At 35.0% G+C, this 15,296-nt stretch overlaps 1 pseudogene; it reads left to right on the top strand.

Moving 5' to 3' along the window:
- Positions 1-15,296, top strand: part of LOC137233951 (cyclin G-like) — a 185,491-nt pseudogene that overhangs the window by 151,846 nt on the left and 18,349 nt on the right.

Raw genomic sequence — 15,296 nt, 5'->3', positions numbered from 1 at the left:
TCCTTTTACTCCTTGCAGCGTGAAGTGACAGCCGGTGGACGTGATGGCTCCGCGTATGTTTTACGTTGCCTTAAAATGTGGTATGAGCTGCCCTCCGATGTATTATTTTCAGCAATGAGCTTTGTCGATCGCTTTCTGGATCATATGGCTGTGAAGCCGAAGCATATGGCCTGCATGAGTGTTGCTTCATTTCATTTGGCTATCAAGCAGTTGGGATTAAAACCAATACCTGCGGAGGAGTTAGTAACTATTTCACAGGTAAGTCAAAGCGAATTAAGTAGCACGAAGAGAGTTTCATATGAATTATAGAAAGAATAAGTAGTTTGTGTAGTAATATAGAATTGAATTGAAAACATAAATTCTTTATATTTGTTTATATCAACTTTGTATAATATATGAAAACTATTCGTACATTAAACTGTAGCCCAAATTAACTTACTTTACTAAGCTAAACTTTTATTTTTCTTCCTTCAGTGCGGTTGCACAGCCGGTGATTTGGAGCGTATGGCTGGTGTTATTGCCAATAAATTGGGTGTCCAAATGGGTACCAAACCAGTCACAGCCGTTAACATTTTGCGCGTCTTCTATGCTCTCTTCCGCAATTTAGCCAAGGAGGTGTGCGACGAATTCTATGAATTCTTTTTGCGTATGATCAAATTGGAAGATTTAGAAAATCGTTTGGAAAATTTGCTATGTGATGTAAAAACAACTGTTGTAACACCATCCACTTTGGCATTAATATTGATTTGCCTACATATGGATTTCCATATTAAGGCATCATACAAACGTGAACGACCTGAATTGAAACCCGTGTTCGAGTATATACTCTTTTTGCAACAATATTTGCGGGTAAGTTATTTAGTGAGATTGGAGGACAATGGAATTGTTACTAAATACGTTTCTTTGTTTCGTTAGATTCCCGATCGTGTATTCAGTTGTGGCTTTACCATTGTTGCTGACATTTTATCTCATTACAATGGTCAAAATAAGCAACCGTATAAGCAACGTTTAGTTTGGAAATTATCGAGTCGTACTATGAAAGTTTTACGTCCAACTAATCGTTTTTCTACCGATCTACCCACCATCGATGAGGGTCAAGTGAATATTATGGATGATGGATGCCGTTCTAGGTGAGTTTGAATGCAAACAAAAAATGTATATCGACGTACGATACGAAAATTAACATTTAACATTTTTTTTAGAAAAAATGTCCTATGCAAAAAAATTTTAAAGTGTTAGTGTTTGTATGACACGCCGATATACTTACTTAATTGGCGCTTAACCGTTTAAACGGTTATGGCCGTCCAAAAAGGCGCGCCAGTGGCTCCTTCTCTATGCCAACCGGCGCCAATTGGTCACACCAAGGAGTTTAAATCGTTTTCCACCTGGTCCTTCCAACGAAGTGGGGGCCGCCCTCTACCTCTGCTTCAATAGGCGGGTTCCGATAGAAACACTTTCTTGGCCGGAGCGCCATCTTTCATACGCATAACATGGCCTAGCCAGCACAGCCGCTGCGTTTTAATTTGCTGGACTATGTTGATGTGTGCATAAAGCTCGTCGTTAAATCTTCTTCGGTACTTCGCCATCTTTCGAAGAACTTTTCTCTCGAAAACTCCCAGAGCCGCTTTATCTGCTGTTGTCATGGTCCACACTTCTGCCCCGTATAGCAGGACGGGTACGATAAGTGACTTGTAGAGTATGATTTTCGTTTGCCAAGAGAGAACTATACTTTTCAATTGCCTACCTAGTTCAAAGTAGCATTTATTGGCAAGAGTGATTCTTCGCTGTATTTCAGAGCTGATGTTGCTGGTGTTGATGCTGTTTCCCAAATAAACGAAGTCTTTTACTATTTCGAAATTATGGCTGCCAACAGTAGCGTGGTTGCCAAGGCGGATATGCGCTGACTCTTTGCTCGATGACAGCAGGTACTTCGTTTTGTCCTCATTCACCATCAAACCCATTTAACGCCGATATATTGTGATTAAATTTAGAAAAAGTAGGCTTGTTATAGGGCTGAAAACTGTTCTGTTTTACCAAAGGTTCAACCATTTTGTGGATCGAAAAAAAAAAAAAAACCAAATCACTTGTTGCTTATGGATGGATCACTGAAAAAAAATTATTTTGGCCAATTCCCAGTCGTTATTTCTCTAAAAGAAATTCAATATACTTTAGGTGTTTTTTTTTTTCAACTAAAATTCCTAGAACGGGGTTTTTCGAAGAAATTATGAAAAACTCTGAAATTTAGTGTTAAAAACAAGTTGTTGACTTTTTTGCTTTCTTTGTTAGTCGTCTAGTTTTTGAAAAGTGATGACGCTTTTACTTTCGAACACCATACATATATACATACACATATGTACATACATTTTTGAAAGAAACCCAAATTGTTTTCCTACTAAGAGCTTATGCTCTTGTTATTATTCCTAAATATTGCGCCTAACCAAACATGTGCTTATTTATCTAAAACCTTTTATATCTTTTGCTGCAAATGCTGCAGAAGTCAAATTTTGCATATTAAATAATTAAATATTTTTGTCGTTCGTTACATTCCAAATAAAATCCTTATCCGAGCTAAGCAAAGCTGAATAAATTTTTACAATTAAGTAACTAACATTTTTTAGTTTGCACGAGAGATTAATAAACGCTCTAATGTAGAAAACCTGACTAATTACTTCATTAACTCTCTGATTTAAAAAACATCGAATTTTCGTTTTGAATTTCTTTTCTAAATTGTTTAACACAGTTTTTATTGTAAAATTCCTTTGGGCTTTTTCATTATTTTATGAAAATTATTTAAAGAATAAAATATTTGAAAAAGTTTTTTGTATTTGCTTTTGATGTAGCTTTCGAGTTTTCAGAGGTAAAAATTTAGACACAAGTACTACAAACAAACACACCTGCGAATACCAAAAAATATCAGCAGATTGTATTAGTTCTTTTCACCTCTTTTTTTGTTTTTGTTAATTAAAATCAACTTAAGAAACTAAATTGAATAATTGTATAATAAAAGCTATGTTTACAAATTCCGAATACGTTTCCAATAAAGTTCGAAAATTCTTCGAAATTCTTTAAAAATCTCCATAAATAACAATTGCTTTTGTTTTTATCGGCCTATAGCTATCGAACCCGGTATATCCATAAATATTTTAAAATTTTGAGTTAGAAATTTACGAAACTTTTTGAGTATGCAGTTTTGCAGTCGACTTCATTTTGATCAACCAAAGTAAAAGTTTTAAGTGTCACTAAATTGGTGGTGCTTTAAATTTATTTCCATACAAAGGGTTTAAATTTTTTCTAACTAAGATTCGAGTTTCCTAAGATTTAATTTTTCGATATACTCAAAAACTTTTCGCACTTTTTAGTGATACAATTCTTTAAAGTTTTTTTATTAAAAAGAGAAAATTTGTTGATTAGTTTTGCTGCTATTTTAGTGTTCACGTTTGTACGTACATATGTACTTATGCATAAATCTGGCCAGTAAAAAATTCATATATATATACTCACATGAATACATACGTATGTATTTATGACGTACATCAAGTTTAGAAAATTGTTTGGTAAATATTTACTGATGTGCTTAAGTATATCAGCCAAAGTGTTTATATCGCACACCTACATACATTCAAACAGCGATCCACCCAAAAAATTTAAAACATCAGAAAAGGCGAAAAAGGGTATGTGCCAATGCTATTTTTATTTTTTACAATGCCTTTTCAGGCTGATTAGTTCCGTAGGTATTGAATCGAGAAACCGAGAGGTATGCTTAACTTCAAAATTTTAGGTTTTTAAGTTATCTCTCTATTGATCTAGGTGTGCGCTATGTACATACATATGTGCAAAAACATCCGTTCGTTTCTGATTTAGTTAAAAATATGTAGATATGTATGTACGTAAATACATAGATGTATGAGTGCGATGTACATGTTGACAAGTTGTTTGTTGTTAGTCAAAATGTTATTTTTCAAAACATTATCTCACCGATAAATATTGTTATTTTTTGCTCATTGATAGGCAGTGGTAAAGACAAACTTTTGAGAGCGTGCCAAAAAAAAGAAAACAAACCGCGAAAGTCATAAATTACACATCGCAACAATATATATATATATATATTTTTTTTTTTTTTGATTCACAGGAATCATAAAATTTTCAAAGTGAAATTTTCATGTAAATCATTCTTGTTAAACAAACTTACTGCTCAACATGTTTGAGTTCTGCATTCAGTATGATCGGTGATGACTTCATTGCTTTTATGATTGCCTCTATGATCTTCTTCGTGTTATGAAGAAAAAGACAGAATTCTTCCATATCCATTATAGTGTTAACTACTTTGTACTCTTTACTTTAATTTTTAAAATAATTCTTAATTGAGTTTTCGTGTTAACTTAAAAATTTTTGAATAACTTCAAATAAGAAAAATCTAATTAGTACTAAAATGTTTAAACTCAAAAATAAACAAAAACTAGTAAGAACGGGACTGTCTTCGGCTGTGCCGAAGACTTCATACCTTTCATGAATGGGGCTGAACAATAATCTTATCCTGTTCGTAATCTCCGAATAATCGGATGTATAAGATAAGAAATATATAGTGAACAGATCTACATACCTTAACGATTTTTAAGATAAATATAAAATAAACAAGTAAGGAAGACTAAGTTCGGGTGCAACCGAACATTACATACTCAGTTGAGAGCTATGGAGACCAAATAAGGAAAATGAACCTGGGGTAACCCTGGAATGTGGTTGTATGACATGTGTATCAAATGAAAGGTATTAAAGAGTATTTTAAGAGAGAGTAGGCCATAGTTCTATGGATGGACGCCATTTAGGGATATCGCCATAAAGGTGGACCAGGGCTGACTCTAGAATTTGTTTGTACGATATGGGTATCAAATGAAAGGTGTTACTGAGCATTTTAAGAGGGAGTGGGCCTTAGGTCTATCGGTGGACGCCTTTTCGAGATGTCCCCATTAAGGTGGACCAGGGGTGACTCTAGAATGTGTTTGTACGATATGGGTATCAAATGAAAGGTGGTAATGAGTATTTTAAAAGGGAATGGGCTTTAGTTCTATAGGTGAACGCCTTTTCGAGAAATCGCCATAAAGGTGGACCAGGGGTGACTCTAGAATATGTTTGTACGATATGGGTATCAAATGAAAGCTGTTAATGAGTATTTTGAAAAGGAGTGATCCTTAGTTCCATAGGTGCACGCCGTTTCGAAATATCGCCATAAAGGTGGACCAGGGGTGTCTCTAAAATGTGTTTGTACGATATGGGAATCAAATGAAAGGTGTTACTGAGCATTTTAAGAGGGAGTGGGCATTAGGTCTATAGGTGGACGTCTTTTCGAGATATCGCCATTAGGGTGGGCCAGGGGTGACTCTAAAATGCGTTTGTACAATATGGGTATCAAACGAAAAGTGTTACTGAGCATTTTAAGAGGGAGTGGGCATTAGGTCTATAGGTGGACGCCTTTTCGAAATGTCGCCATTAGGGTGGGCCAGGGGTGACTCTAGAATGTGTTTGTATGATATGGGTATCAAATGAAAGATGGTAATGAGTATTTTAAAAGGGAGTAATCCTTAGTTCTATAGGTGGACGCCTTTTCGAGATATCGCCATAAAGGTGGACCAAGGGTGACTCTAGAATGTTTGTACGATATGGGTATCAATCGAAAGGTGTTACTGAGCATTTTAAGAGGGAGTGGGCATGAGGTCTATAAGTGGACGCCTTTTCGAGATATCGTCATTAGGGTGGGCCAGGGGTGACTCTAGAATGTGTTTGTACGATATGGGCATCAAACGAAAGGTGTTACTGAGCATTTTAAGAGGGAGTGGGCACTAGGTCTATAGGAGGACGCCCTCTCGAGATATCGCCATTAGGGTGGGCCAGGGGTGACTCTAGAATGTTTGTACGATATGGGTATCAAACGAAAGGTGTTACTGAGCATTTTAAGAGGGAGTGGGCATTAGGTCTATAGGTGGACGCCTTTTCGAGATATCGCCATAAAGGTGGACCAAGGGTGACTCTAGAATGTTTGTACGATATGGGTATCAAACGAAAGGTGTTACTGAGCATTTTAAGAGGGAGTGGGAATTAGGAATATAGGTGGACGCCTTTTCGAGATATCGCCATTAGGGTGGGCCTGGGGTGACTCTAGAATGTTTGTACGATATGGGTATCAAACGAAGTGTTACTGAGCATTTTAAGAGGGAGTGGGCATTAGGTCTATAGGTGGACGCCTTTAGGGTGGGCCAGGGGTGACTCTAGAATGTGTTTGTATGATATGGGTATCAAATGAAAGATGGCAATAAGTATTTTAAAAGGGAGTAATCCTTAGTTCTATAGGTGAACGCCTTTTCGAGATATCGCCATAAAGGTGGACCAAGGGTGACTCTAGAATGTTTGTACGATATGGGTATCAAACGAAAGGTGTTACTGAGCATTTTAAGAGGGAGTGGGCATGAGGTCTATAGATGGACGCCGTTTCGAGATATCGTCATTAGGGTGGGCCAGGGGTGACTCTAGAATGTGTTTGTACGATATGGGCATCAAACGAAAGGTATTCCTGAGCATTTTAAGAGGGAGTGGGCACTAGGTCTATAGGTGGACGCCCTTTCGAGATATCGCCATTAGGGTGGGCCAGGGGTGACTCTAGAATGTTTGTACGATATGGGTATCAAACGAAAGGTGTTACTGAGCATTTTAAACGGGAGTGGGCATTAGGTCTATAGGTGGACGCCTTTTCGAGATATCGCCATTAGGGTGGCCCAAGGGTGACTCTAGAATGAGTTTGTACGATATGGGTATCAAATGAAAGGTGTTACTGAGCATTTTAAGAGGGAGTGGTCATTAGGTCTATAGGTGGACGCCCTTTCGAGATATCGCCATTAGGGTGGGCCAGGGGTGACTCTAGAATGTTTGTACGATATGGGTATCAAACGAAAGGTGTTACTGAGCATTTTAAGAGGGAGTGGGCATTAGGTCTATAGGTGGACGCCTTTTCGAGACATCGCCATTAGGGTGGGCCAGGGTGACTCTAGAATGTGTTTGTACGATATGGGTATCAAATGAAAGGTGGTAATGAGTGTTTTAAAAGGGAGATATCGCCATAAAGGTGGACCAAGGGTGACTCTATAATGTTTGTACGATATGGGTATCAAACGAAAGGTGTTACTCAGCATTTTAAGAGGGAGTGCGAATTAGGTCTATAGGTGGACGCCTTTTCGCGATATCGCCATTAGGGTGGGCCAGGTGTGACTCTAGAATGTTTGTACGATATGGGTATCAAACGAAAGGTGTTACTGAGCATTTTAAGAGGGAGTAGGCATTAGGTCTATAGGTGGACGTCTTTTCGAGATATCGCCATTAGGGTGGGCCCGGGGTGACTCTAGAATGTTTGTACGATATGGGTATCAAACGAAAGGTGTTACTGAGCATTTTAAGAGGGAGTGGGCATTAGGTCTATAGGTGGACGCCTTTTCGAGATATCGCCATTAGGGTGGGACAGGGGTGACTTTAGTATGTGTTTGTACGATATGGATATCAAATTAAAGGTATTAATGAGGGTTTTAAAAGCGAGTGGCCCTTAGATGTATATGTGAAGGCGTTCTCGCGGTATCGACCAAAATGTGGACCAGGTGATCCAGAAAATCATCTGTCGGGTACTGCAAATTTATTTATATATGCAATACCACTAACAGTATCCTGCCAAGATTCCAAGGGCTGTTGATTTCGCCTTGTAGAACTTTTTCATTTTCTTCTACTTAATATGGTAGGTGTCACACCCATTTTACAAAGTTTTTTCCAAAGTTATATTTTGCGTCAATAAACCAATCCAGTTACCATGTTTCATCCCTTTTTTCGTATTTGGTATAGAATTATGGCATTTTTTTAATTTTTCGTAATTTTCGATATCGATAAAGTGGGCGTGGTTATGGTCGGATTTCGGCAATTTTTTATACCAAGATAAAGGGAGTTCATATAAGTAAGTGGGCTTAGTTTAGTAAAGATATATCGGATTTTGCTCAAGTTATTATGTTAACGGCCGAGCGGAAGGACAGACGGTGGACTGTGTATAAAAACTGGGTGTGGCTTCCACCGATTTCGCCCATTTTCATAGAGAACAGTTAACGTCATAGAATCTATGCTCCTACCAAATTTGAGAAGGATTGGTAAATTTTTGTTCGAATTATGGCAATAAAAGTATTCTAGACAAACTAAATGAAAATGGGCGGAGCCACGCCCATTTTGAAATTTTCTTTTATTTTTGTATTTTGTTGCATCATATCATTACTGGAGTTGAATTTTGACTTAATTTACTTATATACAGTAAAGATATTAAATTTTTTGTTAAAATTTGAATTAAAAAAAATTTTTTTTTTAAAAGTGGGCGTGTTCTTAATCCAATTTTGCTAATTTTTATTTAGCAAATATATAGTAATAGTAGTAACGTTCCTGCCAAATTCCATCATGATATCTTCAACGACTGCCAAATTACAGCTTGCAAAACTTTTAAATTACCTTCTTGTAAAAGTGGGCGGTGCCACGCCCATTGTCCAAAATCTTACTAGTTTTCTATTCTGCGTCATAACGTCAACCCATCCACCAAGTTTCGTCGCTTTATCTGTATTTTGTAATGAATTATCGCACTTTTTCGGTTTTTCGAAATTTTCGATATCGAAAAAGTGGGCGTGGTTATAGTCCGATATCGTTCATTTTAAATAGCGATCTGAGATGAGTGCTCAGGAACCTACATACCAAATTTCATCAAGATACCTCAAAATTTACTCAAGTTATCGTGTTAACGGACGGACGGTCCGTTTTGATATATGGAAGTCTATATCTATCTCGATTCCTTTATATATGTACAACCAACCGTTATCCAATCAAACTTAATATACTCTGTGAGCTCTGCTCAACTGAGTATAAAAACAGGTAGGTACTTCGTGTGAGGATGCAAAGTTTCAGGTTTTTTGTGGTCTGCATGTAAAAACTATGGCTACGAATCACGTATTTCAAAAATATATGACGTAAACGTAACTATTTGATGAAATTTGATGAATTTTGAAGATTCTATCCGTAAAAAAGGGGTCAAAATGACATTTTATATGAAGTATATAATATATATACCGCCGATCTCTATGATTTTTTCAGACAACAATATATGCTATATACGAAAGCATTTTGTGAAATTTGAAGCTTCTAACTGTTAAAACGGGGCAGAAATTGCGCAAAGTTTCTTATCTGAACAATCGGTTGTATGAGATATATACTATGTATACCACCGATCTCAATGATTTTTTCAGACATCAATATATGCTATACACGTAAGCAGTTGGTGAAATTTGAAGCTTCTAGCTGTTAAAATGGGGCCGAAATCGTAAAAAAATATATATATACTATATATATATACTATATATATATACTATATATATATACTATATATACCATCATATATATATTATATATATCACCGATCTCTATGATTTTTTGACACAACAATACATACTATATACGTAAGCAATCGGTGAAATTTGAAGCTTATAACTGTTAAAATGGGGAAGAAATTGCGCAAGGTTTCTTATCTGAACAATCGGTTGTATGGGATATATACTATATATACCACCGGTATCTATGATTTTCTCAGACAACAATATATGCTATACACGTAAGCATTTGGTGAAATTTGAACATATCTAAACGATTTTTAAGATAAATATAAAATAAAAAATAGGCAGGTAATCTGTGTGAGGATGCAAAGCTTCACGTTTTTTGTGGTCTGCATGTAAAAACTATGGCTACGAATCACGTATTTCAAAAATATATGACGTAAACGTAGCTATTTGATGAAATTTGATGAATCTTGAAGCTTCTAGCCCTAAAAAAGGGGTCAATATGACATTTTATATGAAGTATATAATATATATACCACCGATCTCTATGATTTTTTCAGACAACAATATATGCTATATACGAAAGCATTTTGTGAAATTTGAAGCTTCTAACTGTTAAAACGGGGCAGAAATTGCGCAAAGTTTCTTATCTGAACAATCGCTTGTATGAGATATATACTATGTATACCACCGATCTCAATGATTTTTTCAGACATCAATATATGCTATACACGTAAGCAGTTGGTGAAATTTGAAGCTTATAGCTGTTAAAATGGGGTAGAAATTGCGAAAAGTTTCTTATCTGAACAATCGGTTGTATGAGATATATACTATATATACAACCGATCTCTCTGATTTTTTCAGACAACAATATATGCTATATACGTAACCAATCGGTGAAATTTGAAGCTTATAGCTGTTAAAATGGGGTAGAAATTGCGAAAAGTTTCTTATCTGAACAATCGGTTGTATGAGATATATACTATATATACAACCGATCTCTATGATTTTTTCAGACAACAATATATGCTATATAAGTAAATATTCGGTGAAATTTGAAGCTTCTAGCTGTTAAAATGGGGCTAAAATTTGCGAAAATATATATATATATACTATATATATATACTATATATACCACCATATATATACTATATATACCACCGATCTTTATGATTTTTTCAGACAATAATATATGCTATATACGTAACCATTCGCTGAAATTTGAAGCTTCTAGCTCTTAAAATAGGGCAGTAATTACGAAAAGTTCCTTATCTGAACAATCGGTTGTGGGGGATATATACTATAAATACGACCGATCTCATAAATTTTTTCAGGCAACAGTATGTGCAATATACGAAAGTATATGGTGAAGTTTGAAGCTTCAATCTGTTAAAATGGGGCTAAAATTTGCGAAAATATATATATATATATATTATATATATATACTATATATACCACCATATATATACTATATATACCACCGATCTTTATGATTTTTTCAGACAATAATATATGCTATATACGTAAGCATTCGCTGAAATTTGAAGCCTCTAGCCCTTAAAATAGGGCAGTAATTACGAAAAGTTCCTTATCTGAACAATCGGTTGTGGGGGATATATACTATATATACGACCGATCTCATAAATTTTTTCAGGCAACAATATGTGCAATATACGAAAGTATATGGTGAAGTTTGAAGCTTCAATCTGTTAAATTGGGTAAGATATTACAAAAATCCTCTTTTTCTGAAAAATCGGTTGTATGGAGGATATATGCTATAGTGGTCCGATCCGGTCGGTTCCGACAAATGTCTAATCGGACACCCAAATACACCTGCTCACCAAATTTTATCAAGATATCTCAAAAATTGAGGGACTAGTTTGCATACAAACAGACAGACGGACAGACGGACAGACGGACATGGCTAAATCAACTCAGCTCTTCAACCTGATTATTTCGGTATACTTAATGGTGGGTCTATCTATTTTCCTTTAAGGACTTACAATTTTCGGTTTCGTGACGAAATTAATATACCATTTCATTTTCATGAAAGGTATAAAAATAGGTAGGTAATCTGTGTGAGGATGCAAAGCTTCACGTTTTTTGTGGTCTGCATGTAAAAACTATGGCTACGAATCACGTATTTCAAAAATATATGACGTAAACGTAACTATTTAATGAAATTTGATGAATCTTGAAGCTTCTAGCCGTAAAAAAGGGGTCAATATGATAGTTTATATGAAGTATATAATATATATACCACCGATCTCTATGATTTTTTCAGACAACAATATATGCTATATACGAAAGCATTTTGTGAAATTTGAAGCTTCTAACTGTTAAAACGGGGCAGAAATTGCGCAAAGTTTCTTATCTGAACAATCGGTTGTATGAGATATATACTATGTATACCACCGATCTCAATGATTTTTTCAGACATCAATATATGCTATACACGTAAGCAGTTGGTGAAATTTGAAGCTTATAGCTGTTAAAATGGGGTAGAAATTGCGAAAAGTTTCTTATCTGAACAATCGGTTGTATGAGATATATACTATATATACAACCGATCTCTCTGATTTTTTCAGACAACAATATATGCTATATACGTAACCAATCGGTGAAATTTGAAGCTTATAGCTGTTAAAATGGGGTAGAAATTGCGAAAAGTTTCTTATCTGAACAATCGGTTGTATGAGATATATACTATATATACAACCGATCTCTATGATTTTTTCAGACAACAATACATGCTATATAAGTAAATATTCGGTGAAATTTGAAGCTTCTAGCTGTTAAAATGGGGCTAAAATTTGCGAAAATATATATATATATACTATATATATATACTATATATACCACCATATATATACTATATATACCACCGATCTTTATGATTTTTTCAGACAATAATATATGCTATATACGTAAGCATTCGCTGAAATTTGAAGCCTCTAGCTCTTAAAATAGGGCAGTAATTACGAAAAGTTCCTTATCTGAACAATCGGTTGTGGGGGATATATACAATAAATACGACCGATCTCATAAATTTTTTCAGGCAACAATATGTGCAATATACGAAAGTATATGGTGAAGTTTGAAGCTTCAATCTGTTAAATTGGGTAAGATATTACAAAAATCCTCTTTTTCTGAAAAATCGGTTGTATGGAGGATATATGCTATAGTGGTCCGATCCGGTCGGTTCCGACAAATGTCTAATCGGACACCCAAATACACCTGCTCACCAAATTTTATCAAGATATCTCAAAAATTGAGGGACTAGTTTGCATACAAACAGACAGACGGACAGACGGACAGACGGACAGACGGACATGGCTAAATCAACTCAGCTCTTCAACCTGATTATTTCGGTATACTTAATGGTGGGTCTATCTATTTTCCTTCAAGGACTTACAATTTTCGGTTTCGTGACGAAATTAATATACCATTTCATTTTCATGAAAGGTATAAAAATAGGTAGGTAATCTGTGTGAGGATGCAAAGCTTCACGTTTTTTGTGGTCTGCATGTAAAAACTATGGCTACGAATCACGTATTTCAAAAATATATGACGTAAACGTAACTATTTGATGAAATTTGATGAATCTTGAAGCTTCTAGCCGTAAAAAAGGGGTCAATATGACAGTTTATATGAAGTATATAATATATATACCACCGATCTCTATGATTTTTTCAGACAACAATATATGCTATATACGAAAGCATTTTGTGAAATTTGAAGCTTCTAACTGTTAAAACGGGGCAGAAATTGCGCAAAGTTTCTTATCTGAACAATCGGTTGTATGAGATATATACTATGTATACCACCGATCTCAATGATTTTTTCAGACATCAATATATGCTATACACGTAAGCAGTTGGTGAAATTTGAAGCTTATAGCTGTTAAAATGGGGTAGAAATTGCGAAAAGTTTCTTATCTGAACAATCGGTTGTATGAGATATATACTATATATACAACCGATCTCTCTGATTTTTTCAGACAACAATATATGCTATATACGTAACCAATCGGTGAAATTTGAAGCTTATAGCTGTTAAAATGGGGTAGAAATTGCGAAAAGTTTCTTATCTGAACAATCGGTTGTATGAGATATATACTATATATACAACCGATCTCTATGATTTTTTCAGACAACAATATATGCTATATAAGTAAATATTCGGTGAAATTTGAAGCTTCTAGCTGTTAAAATGGGGCTAAAATTTGCGAAAATATATATATATATACTATATATATATACTATATATACCACCATATATATACTATATATACCACCGATCTTTATGATTTTTTCAGACAATAATATATGCTATATACGTAAGCATTCGCTGAAATTTGAAGCCTCTAGCTCTTAAAATAGGGCAGTAATTACGAAAAGTTCCTTATCTGAACAACCGGTTGTGGGGGATATATACTATATATACGACCGATCTCATAAATTTTTTCAGGCAACAATATGTGCAATATACGAAAGTATATGGTGAAGTTTGAAGCTTCAATCTGTTAAATTGGGTAAGATATTACAAAAATCCTCTTTTTCTGAAAAATCGGTTGTATGGAGGATATATGCTATAGTGGTCCGATCCGGTCGGTTCCGACAAATGTCTAATCGGACACCCAAATACACCTGCTCACCAAATTTTATCAAGATATCTCAAAAATTGAGGGACTAGTTTGCATACAAACAGACAGACGGACAGACGGACAGACGGACAGACGGACATGGCTAAATCAACTCAGCTCTTCAACCTGATTATTTCGGTATACTTAATGGTGGGTCTATCTATTTTCCTTTAAGGACTTACAATTTTCGGTTTCGTGACGAAATTAATATACCATTTCATTTTCATGAAAGTATAAAAATAGGTAGGTAATCTGTGTGAGGATGCAAAGCTTCACGTTTTTTGTGGTCTGCATGTAAAAACTATGGCTACGAATCACGTATTTCAAAAATATATGACGTAAACGTAACTATTTGATGAAATTTGATGAATCTTGAAGCTTCTAGCCGTAAAAAAGGGGTCAATATGACAGTTTATATGAAGTATATAATATATATACCACCGATCTCTATGATTTTTTCAGACAACAATATATGCTATATACGAAAGCATTTTGTGAAATTTGAAGCTTCTAGCTGTTAAAACGGGGCAGAAATTGCGCAAAGTTTCTTATCTGAACAATCGGTTGTATGAGATATATACTATGTATACCACCGATCTCAATGATTTTTTCAGACATCAATATATGCTATACACGTAAGCAGTTGGTGAAATTTGAAGCTTATAGCTGTTAAAATGGGGTAGAAATTGCGAAAAGTTTCTTATCTGAACAATCGGTTGTATGAGATATATACTATATATACAACCGATCTCTCTGATTTTTTCAGACAACAATATATGCTTTATACGTAACCAATCGGTGAAATTTGAAGCTTATAGCTGTTAAAATGGGGTAGAAATTGCGAAAAGTTTCTTATCTGAACAATCGGTTGTATGAGATATATACTATATATACAACCGATCTCTCTGATTTTTTCAGACAACAATATATGCTATATACGTAACCAATCGGTGAAATTTGAAGCTTATAGCTGTTAAAATGGGGTAGAAATTGCGAAAAGTTTCTTATCTGAACAATCGGTTGTATGAGATATATACTATATATACAACCGATCTCTATGATTTTTTCAGACAACAATATATGCTATATAAGTAAATATTCGGTGAAATTTGAAGCTTCTAGCTGTTAAAATGGGGCTAAAATTTGCGAAAATATATATATATATACTATATATATACTATATATACCACCATATATATACTATATATACCACCGATCTTTATGATTTTTTCAGACAATAATATATGCTATATACGTAAGCA

The sequence above is a fragment of the Eurosta solidaginis genome, chromosome 1 (genome assembly GCF_040869045.1).
Source record: "Eurosta solidaginis isolate ZX-2024a chromosome 1, ASM4086904v1, whole genome shotgun sequence".
NCBI classification, from domain to species: Eukaryota; Metazoa; Arthropoda; class Insecta; order Diptera; family Tephritidae; genus Eurosta; species Eurosta solidaginis.
The sequence above is the reverse complement of the archived record's forward strand: the minus strand, read 5'-3'. Positions and strand labels throughout refer to the sequence as shown.